We start from the raw sequence: 21,174 nt of genomic DNA, 5'->3' as shown, positions 1-21,174 counted from the left end.
CCAGCTTATTTAGCCCACAAATCCAACCTCCCTATGTCTATCTGCTGGCATCTTCCCTCTGAGAATACCTTTGCTCTATCCTGTAGGTCTCTTGTTTGTACATAGGAGCTCATAGTCTAAGGAGGACAGGAACTTGTATCTCCAGGGCTTGGGACATAGTAAGCACTTAAATGCTTGTTGACTGACTGACTGACTGCCATTCTGACCATCTGCTACAATTCTCTTTGCCCAGGACAGTTAAATCTTGGTTCTCCTTCATTACAATTTCATCCTTCAAAAAGAAGAGGGAGCAATGAAGGGAACTACTCAGGACAGGATTCTCATTAAATCAAATTAAATCAAAAAATCATTCTCATTAAAAATCAGGAGATTGTTGCTGTGCTGTCCATGACAGAATCCTGGGGAGAAGTGACGGCTTCATTTTAGACTTCGTCAATAAATGGAGATGGAAACTGAGAATAGACTGAGGTTTTTGGAGGGCAAATTGCTTCAAAGGAAGGATAGGTGGCATCCCACGGACCAAAATTGTATGGGAGAAGTCAGCCCAGGAGGGTAGGAGGCTCTCAAGAATTAATTTTTGAAAGCTTTAAGTAGAACAAAGTCAAGTCAGTTAAGCCTTTACAGTGTGCCAGGCATGTACAAAGTTCTGGGAATACACATCCAGGCAAAAGAAAGACACCCTTGCCTTCAAGGAGCTGACATTCTAATGAGGGAAGATGGTACATACAAGGGAGCTGAAAAGCTGGGGGGAGGGGAGCAGGGAGAAAGTACCAGGGAAGGGATATGATGGAGAGAGTCTGGAGATTCGGGGAGGGACCAGCCAATGAGAGGAAATGGCCACGGGGCACAGTGAACTAGGGCAACAAGGCTGCTGTGGCATATGGAGAATGTCCAGAGCCAGGGGTGGGCAACCTGTGGCCTGGAAGCCACATGGGACCTTCTAGGTCCTCAAGTGCAGCTTTTAAAAAAAATAATTTATTTTTAGTTTTCAACATTCACTTCTGTAAGATTCTGAGTTTTAAAATTTTCTCCCCCTCTCATTCTCTCCCCCCCCCACAGCATATAATCTGATATAGGCTCTACATATACATTCATATTAAGCATATTTTCCCGTTTGTCATGAAATAAAGAGCAATTAGAACTAATGGGAGAAACCATGAGAATGAAGCAATAAAAGCAAAACAACAAAGGAAAAGGAGAGCAAATAGTATGCTTCTGACTGCATGCACACTCCATATTTCTTTCTCTAGGTGTGGACAACAATTTCCATCATGAGTCTTTTGGAGATGTCTTCGATTTCTTGCATTGCTGTGAAGAGCCAAGTCTATCAAAGTCAGCCATCACACAATGTAGCTGTTATTGTGTACAATGTTCTCCTGGTTCTGCTAGTTTCACTCTGCATCAGTTCATGTAAGTCTTTCCAGGTTTTTCTGAAGTCTGCCTGCTCACCATTTCTTATAGCACAATAGTATTCCATTACATTCATATACCACAACTTGTTCAGCCATTCCCCAGTTGATGGGCATTTGGGTGCGACTTTTGACTGAGTCCTAGTTTTACAGAACAAATATTTTTATTAAGAGGATTTGCTCTGTGAAGTTTAGATTCAGTCAAAGGGCCACAGGTTCCCAACCCCTGGTCCAGACAGTCAAGGAGTGGAGCCCCAAGAGGAAAGAAGAGAAAAAGGGGACATTATACAAAGAAACCAAAGTGGATACCCAGGGAACTTTGACCAGTTTAAGTATTTAAAAGACATACGGAAGTTAGAACCAAGAATAGATAAGAGAGGGTGAATATTAAAGGGTGGCTTGTTCCTGTATCACCAGGGTGCTCAAACTTAGAATGAGCTGAGGCTGGCAAGGAAGCTAAAAATGACAGAATGGATTTGGAAAGCTGTATTAAGTATAGCACACATAGACACATAGACCCTAGAAAAGCTGCCCCAGCTTAGGATACTCCATGGATAGTTTCTCCTCAGAACAGTCCATGAGCCCCCATAGGTGTATTTACTTTTATCAGCCAAGTAGAGGATGCATTGTTTCCAAGCAAAGGGTATTTAATCCAACAGGACAGCAACTTAAGAGATAAGAAACTGCTGTATCCTGTTTCCCATGCATACACAGGGTACCTCATGCGTGAGTTCTACAATACTACCAGCAGGGGAGGGCACATAGACAGAAAACATATGTGACTAGGGAACACATACAGAGAATATACATATATATTATATTGCATACTTATATATCTATATATCTATATCTATCTATATAGCTATGTCTATATGTCTATATCTCTATATTATATGGCTAGAACATACATGTGAAGAATGTACACGTAAAAACTCTTGTGGTCATGCTATCACAATAACCTCCTAACTGGTCTCCTTGCACTCAGCTTCTCCACATTGCCACAAAACTGATATTCCATGCCAATTCTAACATGCCATACCCCACATCCCCACTCAAGAAGATTCAGTGGCTCCCCATAGACTTTAGAAGCCAGGAGATGAGAGAGTATTGAGGAGTAGAGGATGGTCAGCTGTGCCAAAGGCTGCAGAGAGCTCAAGAAGGTTGATGATTGAGAAAAGGAGATTATTGGTAACTTGGGAGAGAGCAGTTTCAGTGGGATTATGAGATTAGAAACAGATTGTAGAAGGTTTAGAAGCAAATGAGGGGACAGGAAGTGTGGGTGGGCTTTTCAAAGAATTTAGCCAAGAATAGGGGAGGAAAGGTATAGAATGAATATCTAGTGGGAATGGTTAAGATCAAATGAAGTCTTTTTAAAGGTAGTTTCATTATTTTCCCCAGCTCTGTTTATCAACAGTTGAAAAAAGTGGTGATGGGAGTAATGCAAAGTTGGGGTTCAGCAAGATGTGATCAATGATACGATGAGGGGAGCAGATTTGAAGGTAGAGGATAGAGTTGAATTGATTCACCAAGGGGTGAAATAGGCAAGGTCAGTGTGGGAGGGATAGCCTGGGAAAGAACCAGCTGGTCAAGGTCATCAAGAACAAAGTTAGGGGTCATCTTTCTCATGAAGATCTCCAGTGAGAGGCTACTTACTACCTCTGGAGGGTGGAAGGGTTGGGTCAGCTATGTTTCTTTTCTCTGAGTCTAATAAATAGAGATAATCAGTCTGACCGTCCTCTCCACACCTACCACCCATTCTTCTTAGCTCTTCTCTCTGGGGCCAACAGAACAAATCTAATCTGTCTCCCATATGATAGCCCAGGCCTTCAAGTGCTTGAATCTGGCTAAGTCTTCTCTTTTCTAGGAAACACACACATACACACACATGCACACACACACACACACACACACACAAACACACTCACATACATACACACACATGCAAACGCACACACATGTGTGCATGCGCACGTGTGCACACACACACACACACACACACACACACACACGCCCCAGACCAATTCCTTTAACTGACCCTCACGTGGAACAGTTTCTAGTTTCATCCCCTATCCTGGCTACCCTCTTACAGATGCACAGAAGCTTGTGAAGGCGCTCCTTAAAGGGTAGTGTCTCAAACTAAACCAAATATGCCAGATGAGGTATGGCCAGGGCCAAGAGCTGGTTATGGAATGCTGCTCCTCTGCAGTCTGAGGCCCTACTGTGTCTCTTCTAAAGCAGCCTAAGCTTTTCTAACTATTATAACATCATGTTGTCAGCTCACTTTGAGCTGGCAGTCCACTAAAACCACCAGATCTTTTTCACAGTCCGTTAACAAGCATTTATTAAATGCCTAATATATGTAAGCCACTATGTTAAGCACTGGGGATACAAAGGAAGGTAAAAGACAGTTCCTGCTCCCAAGGAACTTATGGTCCAAAGGAGGGGACAATATTCAAATAGCTATGTATGAACAAACTATATACGCAGTAAACAAGAGGTAATTAGCAGAGGGAAGGCACTAGAATTAAGGTGGTTGGGAAAGGCTTCTAGTGGAGGGTAGGATCTTAGTTGGAATGTAAAGGAAGCCAGGGAAACTAGGGGGTAAAGATGAGGAGAGAGAGCATTTCAGACATGGAGGACACCAGGGAAAATGCCGAGAGCTGAGAAATGGAGTGTCTTGTTCTTGGAACAGCCAGGAGACCTTTGTCACTGGAATGAAGAGTACCTGTTAGGGAGCAAGGTGTAAGAAGACAGAAAGGTAGGAGGGAGCTAGGTTAGGAAGGGCTTTAAATGCCAAACGGAGGGTTTTATGTTTGATCTTGGAAGTGATCAAATATAATAGAGAATAAATGTCATAAGGAGCCATTGGAGTTTATTGAGTGGGGGGTGGATTGCGGTCAATGTCTAAGCCACATGTTTCCCCTCCTATATTTGTGAAGTTGATTTTTTCTTGTGGGGTTTTTTTTTTGAGGCAATTGGTGGCGTTAAATGACTTGCCCAGGATCACATAGCTAGTAAATGGTCTGAGTGTGAAGTTGATTTTTAAAAATTAAGATAGAAGTTTACATTTATCCCTATACAATTTCATTTTTAGTTAGCACCCAATATTTCTACCTGTCAAGATTTTTTTTTTTTGTATTCTGATGCCGTCATCCAGTGTTTTATCAGTTTTGTGTCTTCTGCAGATGTGATCACCATGACATCTATGCTTTCCTCTAGGGACGTGCTGCTAAGTGTTTAACAGCTGACTTTCCAAAAGAAAAGGTACACATGACACACTTTTAAGTTTAATGTGCTTTATTAGCATTTTCTCCATCACTTTTAAAGCTCTACACAACCAACAAAACAATAAATTAAGCCCTAATTTCTGGGGGGGTAAATGCTCCCAATGAAAAATGAACAATTGGGGGCAGCTAGATGGTGCAATGGATTGAGCCTTGGAGTCAGGAGGACATGAGTTCAAATCTGACCTCAGACACTTGACACTAGCTGTGTGACCCTAGGCAAGTCACTTAACCCCAATTGCCTAAAAAAAAAATGAACAATTGCCCCCCACTAGGCAGCACAAGCTGGCTGTAGTACACCCCTGCTTTCATCCAATGCACTGACAAAATGGTAGAAACTTGGTGCACTCTAGTAAAGACCTGCTCATGAGTCAACATTGAATTATTTAAAGATGACTTTTTGGTTCGAGTCATTCAATGAATTCCAAATCCACCTGGTTGTACTCTCATCTAATCCATATTTATCCCCATCTGGTCAATGTGTATGGCTTTGTCAAATGCTCTGTTGAAATCTAGGCATATTATGTTTATAGCACTTCACTGCTCTAAAAGTCTGGCAATTCTGTCAGCTCCAAAACTGGGGTCCTCTACTCCAGAATGCTTTGCTTCTGGATTCCTTTTCCCTTATTAGAACACAGAATGTTAACACTTAGAGAAGGGCTTTAGGGCAGAAAATGTCAAAGCTCAAGAACATAGAATGTCAGAATTTGAAGGAATATTAGGTCGTGGAATATTAGAGCTGAAAGGGACCTTTAAAATTATCTAATCCCTTCCCCCTCTTTTGCTAATAAGGAAATTGAGACCCCAAAACTTTAAGCAACATGTATAGACACACTGACCAGTGCACTTAGCAACTTTCCCACTCTCATATTCCCTTTGGTCAAACTGAGTGAATTTCACCTGGCCATAGGAGCTGGATAAGTTGCTCTCCAAAGGAACCTTCCTCACCCCAAGGATTCATCCATCCCTGGACATCTCTCAGCCCCTTTTGGCCCAGGGCCCTAATCTAGCTAAAAGCCATGTGCTTCTTGATTTAGATGCCAGGGTCAGGCGTGGGGGAGATCATCCCTCCTATTCATGGTCTCTACCCTATTTGCCCCTAGAGAAAGGACTTTTCTCTTGGGATGTAGTGGAAAGAGCGTTGGACTCCTGGCTCTGAAATTTACTATCTGAGTAGCCGTGGGCACATCACTTCATTTCTCTGGACCTCAGTTTCCTCATCTATCAAAAGAGGGGCTTGCACTTGGCATCCTCTGAGGTCCCTTCTGGCATTAGATTTAGGATCCTATTAGTATCTGTCAAATGCAGAAAGTAACTCCTGAAATCCTCATCTCCCAAGGTCATTGTGAGGTTCAAATGAGATAATAAATGCAAGGCTGTCTAAAATGCTTTAGAGATGCCAGGTATTATTCTGCAGGAGTGAGAGATGGGTGTGTCTTGTGTGCCTGTCCTCACCTTAGCCTGGGAGCACCCCAGGGAGTTAACCCCAGTCATGCCTGTCCGCCTGGATGTGTCTGGGGTGGGGAAGCACGGTGTAAGAGCACATGTGCTGCCTGGGGTACTGTCTGTCCTGTCTTCCCTCCCTCTTCCCCCCCCCTTCCACTCTCTTCCCTCCCCGTCTTGTGCTGCTCAGCCTTGGACGCGCCTCCTCAATGTCTCAACAGTGAATTGCTGTGCCCTCAGCATCAGAGGGAAGCTGCAGGTAACATTCTTCCCCTTGCATATCTGGGTCGAACAGCCCACTACAGGACTAAGCCTCTGACTAATTCGACAAATTGAGCAATAAACTGAAGAATGTCTTTCTGTCTAAGAGCAAATATTTAAATATCTAAGACCTGCAACCTTGCCCTGGACTCCCCCCTCTCTCATACCCTCCACTCAACATCCAATATGTTTCTTGGAGCCATCACAAGATAGCGTGGTATAGTGGAAAGAGTGTTGGACTTGGAGTCAGGAGATCTGGGTTTGAATCCTGACTCTGACACAGTACTATGGGATCTTGGGCAAGTCACTTAATCTCTGTGGACCTCAGCGTCCTCATGTGTAAATTAAGGGAGTTGAGATAATTCTGAAGTCCCCTCCTGCTTAAAATCTATGTTCCTATGATTCTGTGATCTTACCTGGGTGACCCCAAGAAAATCACTCAGAGCATCCGCTTCCTCACCTGAAAAATGAGGGGATAGAATTAGTGAGGGATGAAGGTCCCTTTGGATTCTTGTGGTCTTAGGTTCTGTGAGGAGACTCTGCTTCTCTCTAGCTCGAGTCTTGGGAACAGTGTAATGGAAAGAATGCTAGGTTTAGAATATGAAGACCTGGGATTTTGTCTTAGCTGTTCATTGGGCAAAGCATTCCTTGTCTCAGTTTCCCCATTTGTCAAAGAAGGGTGTTAGAGTAGGAGATTCCTAATTCTTATCTAGCTTGGACAGTTTATATTCTAAGGGCCCTCTAAATTCTGACACTGTATTCTGAAACCCCTTCTAGTTCTAACATTCTATGTTCTAAGGGTCCTTTTAGAGCTGATACTTCATGTACTAAGGTCCCTCTCAGCTCATAAATTCCATATTCTAGTGCCCCATTCTGGCTCTGACATTCCATGTTCTATGTTTGTTCTATGCGCGTTCTATGATTCATATGAGTGCTACTATTGATGCCATGTACTTAGGGCCCATTGGAAAGCCAAGGAAAAAGTGACTTAAAAATGCCAGTAATGCATTGTAACACTAAGGAAGGTGTTGTCTTCAATGCTACTCATGCTAGCCCTATGGGACAGGGGTATTCTCTCATCTTGAATCCATTTTCTCAGGCTCACCCAGGTAAGATCACAGAATCCTGGAAGCTATGGACCTTGCCAGCAGCTGCTCTGTTTAAGGGAGCTGAACAGACCCTGGGAATGAATAAAATGAAACTCTAGAGCAGGGATAGGGAGCCTGAGGCCTCAAGGGCCCATGTGGCCTTCTAGGTCCTTGGGTGCGGCCTTTTGACTAAGTGAAAAGTTTTATAGAACAAATCTTTTTATTAAGGGAATTTATTCTGTGAAGTTTGGATTCAGTGAAAGGGCCGCCCTTGAGGACCAAGAGGGCCACACGTGGCCCCGAGGCTGCTGGCTCCCCACCCCTGCTCTAGAGAAAGCACAGTATTGAAGATGAGCAAATTACTATACTTTATTAATGAATAAAGAATGTATTTATTACAAATTCTAATTGAGTAACATATGCCAAATGGGACAATACGTGTAAAGTGCCTTGCACGTAGTAGGGGCCTAATCAATGCTTTCTTCCTTTCCTTCCTCCCTTCCCAATTTGGACTTTGTTTCTTAAGCCTAGATAAATATGAATTGATTGAGATGTATTTATCATTTATTTAATAATTTCCTTTACACAGCTGCTTCATTTGTTAATTTGATCCTGGCACTTATGACTTTATTAAGAACTGGTAACAGGAATGATGGGCTACCAGGAAAGTCCTGCTGGCTGTCTGAGTTCAAACTAGAGGCTGGTTTGTCTCCGCGCCATAGTTTTCAGTAAAGTCCAGTGAGCTGGACCACACAACCATTGCCAGGCCCCATTGTTCACTTGGTGGCAACTGAGTGGGAAGTAGATGTAGCTTTTCAGAGGAAAGAAACTGCTCCAGAAGGGTTGGCTTTGTCAGCCTGAGCTAGGATATCATGGCTTCAATGATAGAAATGCACACAAGGTTGGAATGTCAATGGTAGGTGGGGATGGAGACTGACCTGATGAGTCTTTCTCCTTTACCTGTCTTGCTCATGCCTAATTCTGTGTCTTTGTTCAGCGGCATGCCCCATCCTCCTCTCTTTCTGTCCAAATCTTACTCATCCTCAGGGGCCAACTTACCTTACCTACTCTATATGCCTTCTCCAACTGTTCTAGTCCATATCTGACATTCTGTCACATTTAGAATCAGAGAACTATAAAATATAAAAACTGTAAGAGAATATATAATGTTAAGGTTGGAAAGGAATTTGACACATAGAATGTCAGGGGTGGGAAGACTCTTAGAACAGAGAATGCCAGAGTTGGGAAGACCCTTACCACAGAGAATGTCAGAGGTGGGAGGGCCCTTAGAACACAGAATGTCAGACCTGGGAGGAACCTTAGAACACAGAATGTCAGACCTGGGAGGAACCTTAGAATGTAAAATATCAAAGCTGGAAGAGACTTTAGAACAAACACTATCAGAAACGAAAAGAACCTTAAAGCTTAGGATGTAAGAACTGGAAAGACCCTTAGAAGACAGAATTTCAGAATTGGAAGTGGTTTTAGAACATAGAACATCAGAGCTGAGAGGGCCCTTAGGACACAGAATATCAGGACTAGAAGGAATCATAAAATATAGAATGTCAGAACTGAAGGAACCATAGACTATAGAATATCAGAGCTGGAAGGAACCTTAGAATAGAGAATGTCAGAGTTGGGAGGGCCCTTAGAGACCATCTTATCCAAACCCTTCATTTTATAGATTATGGCACTGAGGTCCACAGAGGGAAAGGAGCTCTTCGTTCGCACAGTTTAATATTTGCTCTATTATCATATCATCTGACTGCTTCTTGCTTATCTGCCTTGCCTTCTCATTTAGACCAGGGAAGACAGGGACTGTGTCTTCCTCATCATCTTGTCCTCCCACAATGCAGGGACTTGGTCTAGATGTCTCTGTTCTTCCGCATCACATGCTACCTCGTATCATATTTATATCTGCACATATGTGCATATATATGCGTATGTATATGTGTATGTGTGTATCCCTTAGTAGACTGTAAGCTCTTTGAGGGCAGGGTCTGTGCAACGTGGGTTTTTGGTCCCCCCTCCTAAAGCACATTGCTCTGCATGAAGAAGGTAAATGCTTGTTGAACTGAATGGTGAGAGGGAGTCATTGGCCTTTTTCAAAATAAGATCAAGGGATTTAGAGCTGGAAGGACTCTTACAGGCCTAATTCAATTCCTCTCATTTTACAGATAAGGAAACTGAGACCGGGAGAAGGGAAGGCATCTGCCCATTGTCACCCAGGTAGTAAGTGGGGGAGACAGGACTGGGACGTAGCTCCTCCAGAGCCTGGGTTTCCCCACTCTTCACACAATTTGCTGGCCATAAGTAACAGCAGACTGCATGTCTAAACGGCTTGTCCTTGATGTCTGGGTACCCTGCAGGGGTTCAGAGCTGGGCCACTGGCAAAAGGAGTCAAGAAAGCCTGGGCCCGCTCCCTGGCTGGCACGGCCCAGAGCCCATAGCTCTGAAGGCTTCTCAGAGGTGCCCAGAGATAACTGGTCCTGCTGCAATTCCAGGAAACCTGATCGCGAGGAAACACAGATCCTATTCACGGCTGCCCGTAACCTGAGAGTCACTCACTGGCACCGGGATTAGCACAAATATTTGGCTCCACCTGCCATCCTGCTGCAGCACCGAGCACCAGTGGCGAAGCTCTGGAAGAGCCCTTCCAGCACTAACATTCTGGGTTCCAATGCTCCTTCCAGCTCCAACATTCTGCGTTCCAGGACCTTCTTTGCTCTAATATTCTGTGTCCTGAGGTCCCTTCCGTCTCTGGTATTCCATGCTCTGAGGGCCTTCCCAGTTCTGACTTTTGATGTCCCAAGCCCCCTCCCAGCTCCGATATTCTGTCTTCTCCTCCCAGCCCTGACATCCTGTGTAATAAGGCTCCTCTCAGCTCTGACATCCTGTATTCTAAGGCCCTCCCAGCCCTGACATCCTGTGTTCTAAGGCTCCTCTCAGCTCTGACATCCTGTGTTCTAAGGCTCCTCTCAGCTCTGACATCCTGTGTTCTAAGGCCCTCCCAGCCCTGACATCCTGTGTTCTAAGGTTCCTCCCAGCTCTGATAGTTTGTGTTCTATGGACCCTCCCAGCTCTGACATTCTGTGTTCTAAGATCTCTCCCAGCTCTGGCATTTTGTGTTCTAAGGCCCCTCCCAGCTTCTACATGCTATGTTACAAGGCCTCCTCTAGCTCTGATATTTTATGTTTTAACATCCCTCACAGTTCTGACATTCTGTATTCTAAGGACCCTCTGACACTCTAGAGTGTTTCTCTAAGGCCCCCTCCCAGTTCTAAGGACATTCTCAGTTCTTTTTTTTTAAATTTATTAATTTATTTTGATTTATCAACAATCACTTCCACATGCTTTTGAGTTGAAAATTTTTCTCCCTTTTCCTCCCCCCCACCCTTCCCAAGATGGCACACAATCTGATATAGGCTATACATTTACATACCCATTAAACATATTTTCACATTAGTGAAGTTGTAAGTAAAAATTAAAACCAATACGAGGAACCATCAGAAAGAGGAAACAAAACTCAACAGAAGGTAAAAATAAGTGATAGCAATTCAACTTCCATAGTTCTTTCTTTGGATGTGGACAGCATTTTCCATCCTGAGGCCTCTGGAGATGTCTTAGATCCTCGTAATGCTGAGGAGGGTTCAGTTGAACAATATTAGTCATCGCATAACGTGGCTGTTATTGTGTACAAAGTCCTCTTGGTTCTGCTCACTTCACTCAGCATCAGACCATACAAGTCTTTCCAGGTTTTTCTGAAGTCAGCCTGTTCATCATTTCTTATAGCACAATAGTATTCCATTACATTCATATACCACAACTTGCTCAGCCATTCCCCAATTGATGGGCATCCCCTCAATTTCCAATTCTTTGCCACCACAGAAAGAGCTGCTATGAATATTTTTGTACATGTGGGTCCTTTTCCCATTTGTTTGATCTCTTTGGGATACAGACCAAGAAGTGCTATTGCTGGATCAAAGGGTATGCACGTTTTTGTAGCCCTTTGGGCATAGTTCCAAATTGTTCTCCAAAATGGTTGGATCATTTCACAACTCCACCAACAGACATTCTTAGTTCTAAAGGCGCTTTCAGCTCCAACATTCTGTGTTCTAAGGCCCTTCTACTTCTGCCTCATACGTACACTGCCTCATTGTTGCACCTGAACTTGGATGGTGTATGGATGTGAGTGAGCTAACCATTGCACTCTCTTGCCCTTCATCAGAGTTCATTGGGGGAAAGTCAGCATGGTCTGGGGGCAAGTTCAGATTCCAGACTATTTAACGAAGAGTAACTCTGCCACATCTAGGACTAGAAGTAACTCTGCTCAGGAAAGCCCTTTTTTATGAAGGCCCTGCTTGAATGAAAAAGGCAGCTTCACTAGTGGTTAATGCTGTCAATTTGCACACAAACAAATGATTTCTATGCTTGCTGAGGTCCATAAGCAGTCTGATTTCTTTCACAAGTTAAACACACACACACACATGCATACACACACACACACACACACACACACATGCGCATACACACAGAGCCTCCCTCTAATTCAGATCACTGAATAGCTTCATAAATACAGGCAGTTCAGAGGGTGCGGGCTTAATGTACATTCAAATTACATATAACACTATGGAATGAACAGAGGATGTGTGAAGGAATTTAGAACCTAGAATATAAGAACACAGAATGTCTTAGCTGGGAGGAGCCTTAGAACACAGAATGTCAGAGCTGAGAGGGGCCTTAGAACACAGAATGTCAGAGCTGGAAGGACCTTAGAACATAGACTATCAGAGCTGGGAGGACCTTTAGAATATAGAATATCAGGGCTGGGAAGGACATCAGAACATAGAATGTTAGAGGTGGGAGGGTCCTTAGAACATAGAATGACAGAACTTGGAACCTTAGAACATAAAATATCAACACTTGAAGGGAACTTAGAACAAACAATGTCAGAACTGGAAAGGACCTTGGACCTTAGAATATCAGAGCTGGAAGGCACTTCAGAGACCATCTTATCCAAAGCTCTCATTTGAGAGATGATTGCGCTGAAGACCACTGAAGGGAAGGGACAGTCTTAACACTTGCCTTATCTAGTGTCATATTATCCAAGAGCTTCTTCTTTATCTGTCTTGCCTTCCAAGTTAGACTAGGAGCTTCTCAAAGACAGGGACTGTCAACATCTTGTCTTCCCACAATACTTGGCCTGGATGTTTCCTTTCTACTTTGTAACGTACTTACATGCACACATATATACTCCTTAGTAGACTGTTAGCTCTTTGAGGGCAGGGTCTATGTCAGGTTTACTTTTATCTGCCAGGCGTTTAGAACACCCATGTGAGCTAAGCAGTATAAGTATTCCTACTCTCATGGCCCCCGAATGTAGATGACAGAGGATCCCTGCTACTTGCAATGTTTTGTCTTCCAGACTGCTACCTGTAGCAGCCTTCCAGGGATTTTCCTGTCTAAGCACAGAGGACATTTTACAACATTTGATCACTGGAGCTTGGCTGGATCTTGGTGCAATTCTATAAATACACATGTATTTGGCACTGATTTCCCATTAGGGCAATGTAATTGCTATGCACTACATGGAGCAAACATGGACTTAATGAGGCCTCAATGCAGCTCTGATGTTGGTAGGGGAGGGAGTAGAAAGATACTTCCTGTGGAATGCTGCCTTGGCCAAGATAGTCCCTGAATGGGAGTAAGAGGACATAGACTGTCAGAACTAGAAGAGACAGAACAGAGAATGTCAGAGCTAGAAAGGACCTTAGAACACAGAATGGTCAGGGCTAGGAGGAGTCTTAGAACACAGAATGTCAGAGTTAGGAGATGCCATAGAACACAGAATGTCAGAGCTAGGAGATGCCATAGAACACAGAATGTCAGAGCTAGGAGATGCCATAGAACACAGAATGTCAGAGCTAGGAGATGCCATAGAACACAGAATGTCAGAGCTAGGAGATGCCATAGAACACAGAATGTCAGAGCTAGGAGATGCCATAGAACACAGAATGTCAGAGCTAGGAGGAGCTTTAGAGTGAAGAATGCCAGAGCTGGAAGGGACCTTAGGGCACAGAATGTCAGAGTTGAGAGGGCCCTTAGAACAGAGGGTGTTGGAAGGTGGAAGCCATCTTAGAGATCACAAAGGAACATGTTATTGGCCACAAAATGAAGCTAAAGCAAATAGTCACGCAATTTTAGATCATAGCGACCCCCTCTCTTTGTACCTTAAATGAAATGATTCTATTAGAGCTGCACAGTCTTCCTCCTTTGCATAGACAGCAGTGTGGTCTGCTTGGAATGCTCATTACCTCAAAGAAATCGCAAGGGCTAGAGACAGCAATAAGTTTCAGAGGGACTCAGATGGATCCATGGACTCCATTTCATTCAACAAGCATTTCTGCACTTCCCATGAGCCAGGAGATCATGTTGAATTGAAATGAATGGATGGTGACTCCATCATTGGCCAGGAAAAATCTTTAACCCTCGAACATCCAGTCCCAGGAGCAGCAAGAAGCAGGTGTGGGGTCTGAGATAAAGTCTGAACATACCAAGAGTAACTCACATTTCTAGGGTGGGTGACAGTCAAGAAGAACCCACACTCTGTCCTATCCTTACAGCCAGCTTCTGAGGAAGATGGCAACAGTATTATCTTTACCATGTAACAGATGAGGAATCGCAGCTCAAAGAGAGGAACTAGATTGTTCAGAGGTTCCCCGACTAATGAGTAAGTTGTGCTCTGTGTCGTAGTCATGGGATCACTGCTGGCCCTTTGGGGTGATAGAAGTGGGGCAAGAAGAGGGATTGACCAGGAAAGGAGCTGTTGGGGACGAGGTCAGTGATTTAATTTAATAAACAATTACTAAGTGCCAGCTGTGTGCGAGGAGATAAAAGATAAGATGAGACTTAGTCTTGCCCTCCTGAGGTTTGCAATCTAATAAGGATGATGGGAAGCCTGCTTTCAAGGCAGAATAAGAAAGGTGCCCAGGAGGGATTCAGAAAGTGTTGGAAGAAATTTTGGGAGGAAGAGACCACTTTCATCTGAAAGTGGTTGTGAAGGAGATTGCTCATCAGGGAAGCCTTCCTGAAGGAGTTGGCACCTGATGTGGCTTTGAACAGAGGGAGGGACTTTAACTGGTTTGTTGGAGCAGGTCAGGGTGGGGCTGGGGAGAAGAAATTCCTTCCAGGTGCATGGCACAGGTGAGCAAATTCAGGGAGCACCCACTATGTGTCAGGCCTGTTGCTGCCTATGTAGAGACAAAGATGAAAATGGACCCTTCCTTCGGGAAGCTTACGTTCTACGGAGGGAGACAGCATTTACACAGGTGTCCCTTTAACCACCCTCCCCAAGCCCCAGGGAATCCATGTGGGAGCTCTGGAGGGCCAGGTTCTGGCAATATAGGACTCCCCTCTGAAAATCTAATAGATTGATGAGCCAGAAGGACTGCTGGCTGACCTGGGAACCGCATTGAAAGAATAGACACTCTCTGGCTGCTGCTCTCGGGGATGCAGCCCTCCAGGCGATCAGCAGTCACTGCCTTAGGAAAGGGATGCACTCTTTCCAGGTTCAGTTTCCTCATCTGGAAAGTAAGAGACTGTAATAAATGATCTTAAAAAGTCACTGACATTTTGACATTCTGTGTTCTAAGGGCCCTCCCAGCTCTGACATTCTGTGTTCTAAGGCCCTTTCCAATACTGACATTTTGTGTTCTAAGGTTCCTCCTAGCTCTGACTATCTAGGATTCTAAGGTCTCTTCTGGCTGACATTCTAAGGTGCCTTAGAACACAGAATGCCCGACCTAGAAAGGACCTTAGAACGTCAGAGTCCGTTCCTGTCTCTGATCATACGGCTTCCCTGGCTGGATACGAGGGCCTCCAGCCCTCCCTCATCCTCAGGCTCCAATCTCCCTCCCTGCCCTCCTCCTGGCAGTGTCCACACCCAGTCCTCCCCATGGTAGGGTACAAATGCCACTCTAGCTCCCGCTGATAGACTGCGGGTGACACTTGATCTCCCCCTCGCTTGCCTAGCTGAGCCCAGGCTCCTCCTGCTCTCAGGTGTTCTGAGTGACAGGTAGAGATTAGTGAGGCTTAAAGAAAGCTGGAGGTGAGGCAGGGAGGAGCGGGTGCTTACATTCCAGGCCCACAGCCTGGAGACCTGAGGGGAGGAGGCGGGGTGGGGGGAGGGAGGGACCAAGGGGCTAAAAAAGTGGTGGTGGAGCCCAGAGGCATTTGTGGAGCCTTGAAAAGACACAGACACTCCCAGGTGGAGAGACAGAAGGCAGGCCAAATGCACAAGAATGGGCTGATCCTCACAGTCCTGAGTGGGCACACACACAGACACACACACACAGACAGACATGGACACACACACAGACACACACACACACGCGTGCACACAGACACACACACACTTCCCTGCCCAGGCCATCCCACAGTGAGATCTGAGAGATGACCTTTCTAGCAGCTGACTACCTGGGCCAGAATCCCGTCTCCACCATCCCCAAGGAGTGACCATGCAGCCTTCACCTGAAGCCTTGTGGTAAGGGGCCACCAGCTACCTCCCAACACAGGCATTCTCCTGGGGGATAGCCCTCCCTGGCTGCTAGAAAGGATTTCTTTACCTCAAGCACATATTTACACATGGTATTCAATGAACACACATCTTATATGGACCCAGAAACATGCAATACCACACGGTCCTGTGTGCCCAGAAATGTATTGGTCCATGAAACAAACAGTGAGAGGCATGGAACACAGATGTAATTGACATGAGAAGACATCTACAGTCATGGGGTTGTAGATTAAGACCTGGAGGCTGTAACCCTTCATTTTACAGACAAGGGAACTGAGGCACAAAGGGACCAAAACACTTGTATAGCGTCACGGAGCTGGTACAGTCTGAGGTATGGCTCAGTTTGCCTTTTCTCCCTACCTTTTTATTTTTCAGTGGCAAGCATTTATTTCTTCTCCCTCCCACTCTACCCCAATTTAAAAGGAAAAGAAAAAGAAAAATGAGGTATGAAGCCAGATTTTCTTAAGGTGTCCAGTCCCCATCATTATACCACACAGCCTCTCTTAGTTACATTTGTGTGGAAAGGCAGTCACAGGACACACATTTGCACACATCCATGGCGAGTAAGGTTGCAAACATAGTCATGTTCCAAGACATCTACCGGTTCCCACTGGCCCAGATCCAGACTCCGCCTCTCCTGCCAAGAGGACGTGCAGAGCCAACCCCAGGAAAGAGAGGGTCCAAGGGAGCCCCCATCCTCAGGCCTGCACCATGGAGAGGTAACCGGCTGGCAGAAGGTATGAGGAGCTCATGCCCTGCCCTTACCTGCTTCAAGTGAGGCAGGCGGGCAGGCACCACGCCATGGCAGGAAGGCAAGCCCGTACTGTGTCATTCCTTAATGAGGCCTAATCCCAAATCTCAGCAACCCCAGGAGCTCCCTCCACTTTTAGACTCACGTGAACTCCCTCGATCACCCCACCCCACCCCCTCACACACATACCTCTCCATTCCCTTCTCTCCCTCCCTTCCAGCCTAGCCCAGCCCAGCCTAAAGCAGAAGTTTATGTCAGCCTCCCTTCCCTCTTCTCAGGACCTTCTGCCCCAGTCCCCAACCCTCCCTCCTTTTCTTCAGCCCTCGCCCTTCATGGGGATCAGTCTCTCAGCCAGCGAAGGAGTCAGCTGAGAAACTCAGGACCCTGAGCTCTTCCTGGATGAATTTTGTCTATGGGTGGGTAATGCTTAACCAAAGATATGACTCCCTAATGGTAGATTATCTGGTACTCTGTGGGAGCTTTTGGAATACTAGGGTATTAAGAGTTGGAAGGGACCTTGGAACACAGAATGTCAGAACCTAGAACCTAGAGTGCTGGGACCTGGAGTCAGAAGACATGAGTTCAAATCCAGTCTCAGACACTTAAAAGCTACGTGACCCTGCACTTAACCTTTGTCTGCCTCAGTTTCCTCATCAGCAAAATAAGGATAATGCCACCCAAAGTTGTTGTAAGGATAAAATGAGATCATATTTATAAACTACTTTGCAAATTAAAGTGCTATATAAATGTTATTGTTGTTATTATTACCAAAGGATAGAACTAGAAAAAACTTAATAACATACAATGTTAGTGCTGGAAAAAACTTTGCACATAAAGTGTTAGAGAGTCAGAGCTGGAAGGAACCACAGGACATAGAGCATTAGGGCTGGAAGGGCCTTATAACATAAACACTCTTCACTGAAAGGTAGCTTAGACCATAGAATGTCAGTCCTTGAAGGGATCCTAGGACATGGAATTAGTCAGAGTTGGGAGGGATCTTAGAACACAGAATGTCAGAGCTATGTGGGAGCTTAGAACATAGAATGTCAGATGTGGGAGGAGCCTTAGAACACAGGATGCCAGAGCTGGGTGGGAGCTTAGAACATAGAATGTCAGAGCTGGGAGGGCCTTAGAATGCAGAATGTCAGAGCTGGGAAGGGTCTTGGAACATAAAATGTTAGAATTGAAAGGGCTCTTAGAATACAGGATGTTGGAGCTGGGAGGACCTGAGTACAGAGGATGTCAAAGGTGGGAGGGCCCTTAGAACACAGAATGTCACAGCTGGGAGGGCCCTTAGAACATATGTATAGTTTGGAGTAGATGATCTTCAGGGTCCCTTTCAGCTCTGGGATTTTACTATTTTATGCCTGGAATTTTAGAACCAGGACCTGACCTAAAATCATTGCTGGCCCAAGGAAAGAAGTCATGTGTACCTTTGAAATATACTCTTTCTTGAAAACATAGTCAACTTGTCAACGAACAGGTTCCATGAACACGAAGAACCTCCCCTGTGCTAGCTGTTGGGAAATACAGGGACAAGAGCCAAACAAATCCCCTCCAGGGGCTTGCATTAGAATATATACTCCTTGAAGGAAACCGTGCACATAAACATGCACCAGGTATATCCCTACCATGTGGCCCCATCATCCCAGGCCTGTGGCTGACTCTGTTTAGAACATAGAATGTCAGAGACAGAGGTCCCAAGCCATCCAGGGGTTCTTCAGTTGGGCTCTGTGACCTTAAAGAATAGTTTGTTATTATTTTTTTAATTCAGTAACTTTTTTTAGTAATTTGGAAAAAAATATTTTGATAATTCCATTTCAATATAATTGATTTCCTTTGTAATCCTGTGTTTACTATTCTGATTGTTTTCATTTAATGCTATTATTCTGGTAAGGGTTCATAAGCTTCACCGTCCTATCAGAGGCATCTATGACACAGAAAAAGTTAAGAACCCTACATTCTGTTCTGGACCCCTCATTTGACAAATGAGAAGATTGAGGCCCACCCAGAAAAGGGGGGGAAACTCTCAGGGACGCCTAGTTGGATTAGTCATAGAGTGAGGACTAGAACCCAGGGCTCTTGATGTCTAGTCCAGGGCTTCTTCTGCTCCTTCCTTCCCTGTTAGAAGAAAATGCTTGCCACCAGGCCGCCTCCCTGCTGGCGGAGCACACTCCTGGGCTGCCCCATGAGATCAAGAGGAGCCTTGCTTAGAGGAGCAACGCCCTTTCCCCTGGGATAAGCTACTGCCGCTTCAGCACCCATCCGGCGCTGCCCACGTTTAGGGCGGCTCCTCCCCCACGCGGCTCTGCCCAGGCCTCCAGTCTTGGTCCTGCCCTTGCCCGTCTGGGTGGGTGGGTCCTGGCCCCAGAACACCTCCAAGGCTTTGCTTCTCCCTTCCCCACCGAGTTCCCGGGATAGGGAGGAGGAGGAGCTGGTTGCTATGGCTGTCCACTGAGCATTCCATGACATCCTGGGCCAGCTCTGGGAGGGGGTAACCAAGGGGCTGCCCCGTGCCCTGAGTGCCTGGGAGAGCCAGACCCGAACATAGATGGGCCAGCGCTGGGAGGAGAAACTATTGGGGAGAAGCAGCTGGAGCTTCTGCCTCCTCTCAGAGCAAAGGGGGTGCTCCATGGAGAGAATGTTGAACTTGGAGTCAGAGGGTCTGGGTTCAAGTCCCAGCCTTGTGTGACTCTGGGAGTCATTAACCATTCTGGGCCTCAGTTTGCTCATCTGAAAAAAATCAGGGCGTTTGATCTGCAGTTCTAGGTCTATGCAGTGCCATCTCTGCTCAGGCTAGGGGGTAGAAGAGGCAGTGAGGGCTAGTGAGTGCCGCTAGTCTAGCCTCTGTCACTGCCTGCCTGTGGGGCTTTGGGCTGGCCTCCCTAAGCCTTAATTTCCTCCCCTGTAAGCCAGGCAGGGGAGAGTTGGATTGGATGCTCAGAGCTCTAACGTGCTATGCTCTAGAGCGCAGACATCAAAGACGAGGGATGCCCAACCAGAAAAAAGGAAGTGTTTAACAACATAAATGCGAATACAGAAGAACACAGATAATGTGAATGTGTGGTTTTCAAAGCCGCTGTGCTGCTGCAGGAATCCTCAGGCATGGCTTGGTTGTCGTATTTGAGTCTGACCACCCTGCTCTGGGGGACCTTCCCACTCAATCACCTGTGCTCCAGCATTCTCTGGGACAAGGTTCTTTCCAGCTCTGACATTGGATGACCCCTCCCCACGGATCCGGTCCAATCCTTCTTTTCCCAGATGCCACCACCCTCAAACTCAGGATGCCGCAGCTGGCCTTACCTTCTCCCACCCAACAGTTCTCCGTATCTGCTGATGGAGCGAGTTCACAAGATCTGGAAGGGACTTCAGAGTTCATTGAATCCGGCTCCCTGATTTGACAAATGAGGAAATTGAGGTCCAGAGAGGTGAGGTGATTTTTGATCTGGGTTACACAGGTCATAAATGGCAGAGCAGGGATTAGAACCCAGGCTTTCTGACTTCAAATCCAATATTCTTCTAATTCTTCCATTCTTCTAGTCACCCATGTTCAAAAACTCAGAGCCATCCTTGGCTTTTTCCTCTCTCTTTCCCAGACTTACCCGGTCAGTCGTCAATTCCTGTCTGTCCTAATTTTATAATATCTTTCACATTTTCGGTGCCACCTCCTCTGTAAAGCTTTCCCTGATTATCCCCAGCGGTTAGCTCTCTACTCTGCCTCTGTTTTCCTTATTTGCCTACATATTGTGTGCCCCCAAAAGAGTGTAAGCTCTTAGAAGACAGGGACCATCTCATTTTTGCTTTTGTATTCCCCATAATGCTTTGCATGGAATAGACCCTTAATAAATGTTTGTGGAATGGAATAGAATCTCCACTAGTCTTCTCAATTCCCACTTTTCTTATTGTTCAGTTTTTTCAGTCATGTCCAATTCTCCGTGACCCCATTTGGGGTTTTCTTGGCAAAGATATTGCAATGGTTTTGCCATTTCCTTCTCCAGCTCATTTTACAGATGAGGAAACTGAGGCAAACAGGGTGAAGTGACTTGCCCAGGGTCACACAGCTAGTAAATGTCTGAGACTGGATTTGAATTCATTAGGTCTTCCTAACTCCAAATCTAGCAGTCTATCCATTTGAAACCCCGTGCCTCTCACTGTGCCTGGTAGGTGCTTGGTAGAACATTTGTCGAATTGAATTAGGGATCTGACACTGAGTCCCCTCTCAGCCACATACAGTCTACTCATCCCCTCCTCTTCCCCCCCAAAACGATCTCTCCAACCCAGCCAATACTGGGAGGTTATGCTGACAGTAGGTAAGCTCTTTTTAGAGGGCCCCTTCTCAGGTAATCCCAGTGCCCTGAGGAGT

Source organism: Phascolarctos cinereus, unplaced genomic scaffold, assembly GCF_003287225.1.
Source record: "Phascolarctos cinereus isolate Bilbo 61053 unplaced genomic scaffold, phaCin_HiC Scaffold_726;HRSCAF=1367, whole genome shotgun sequence".
NCBI classification, from domain to species: domain Eukaryota; kingdom Metazoa; phylum Chordata; class Mammalia; order Diprotodontia; family Phascolarctidae; genus Phascolarctos; species Phascolarctos cinereus.
This window is presented reverse-complemented; position numbering follows the sequence as displayed.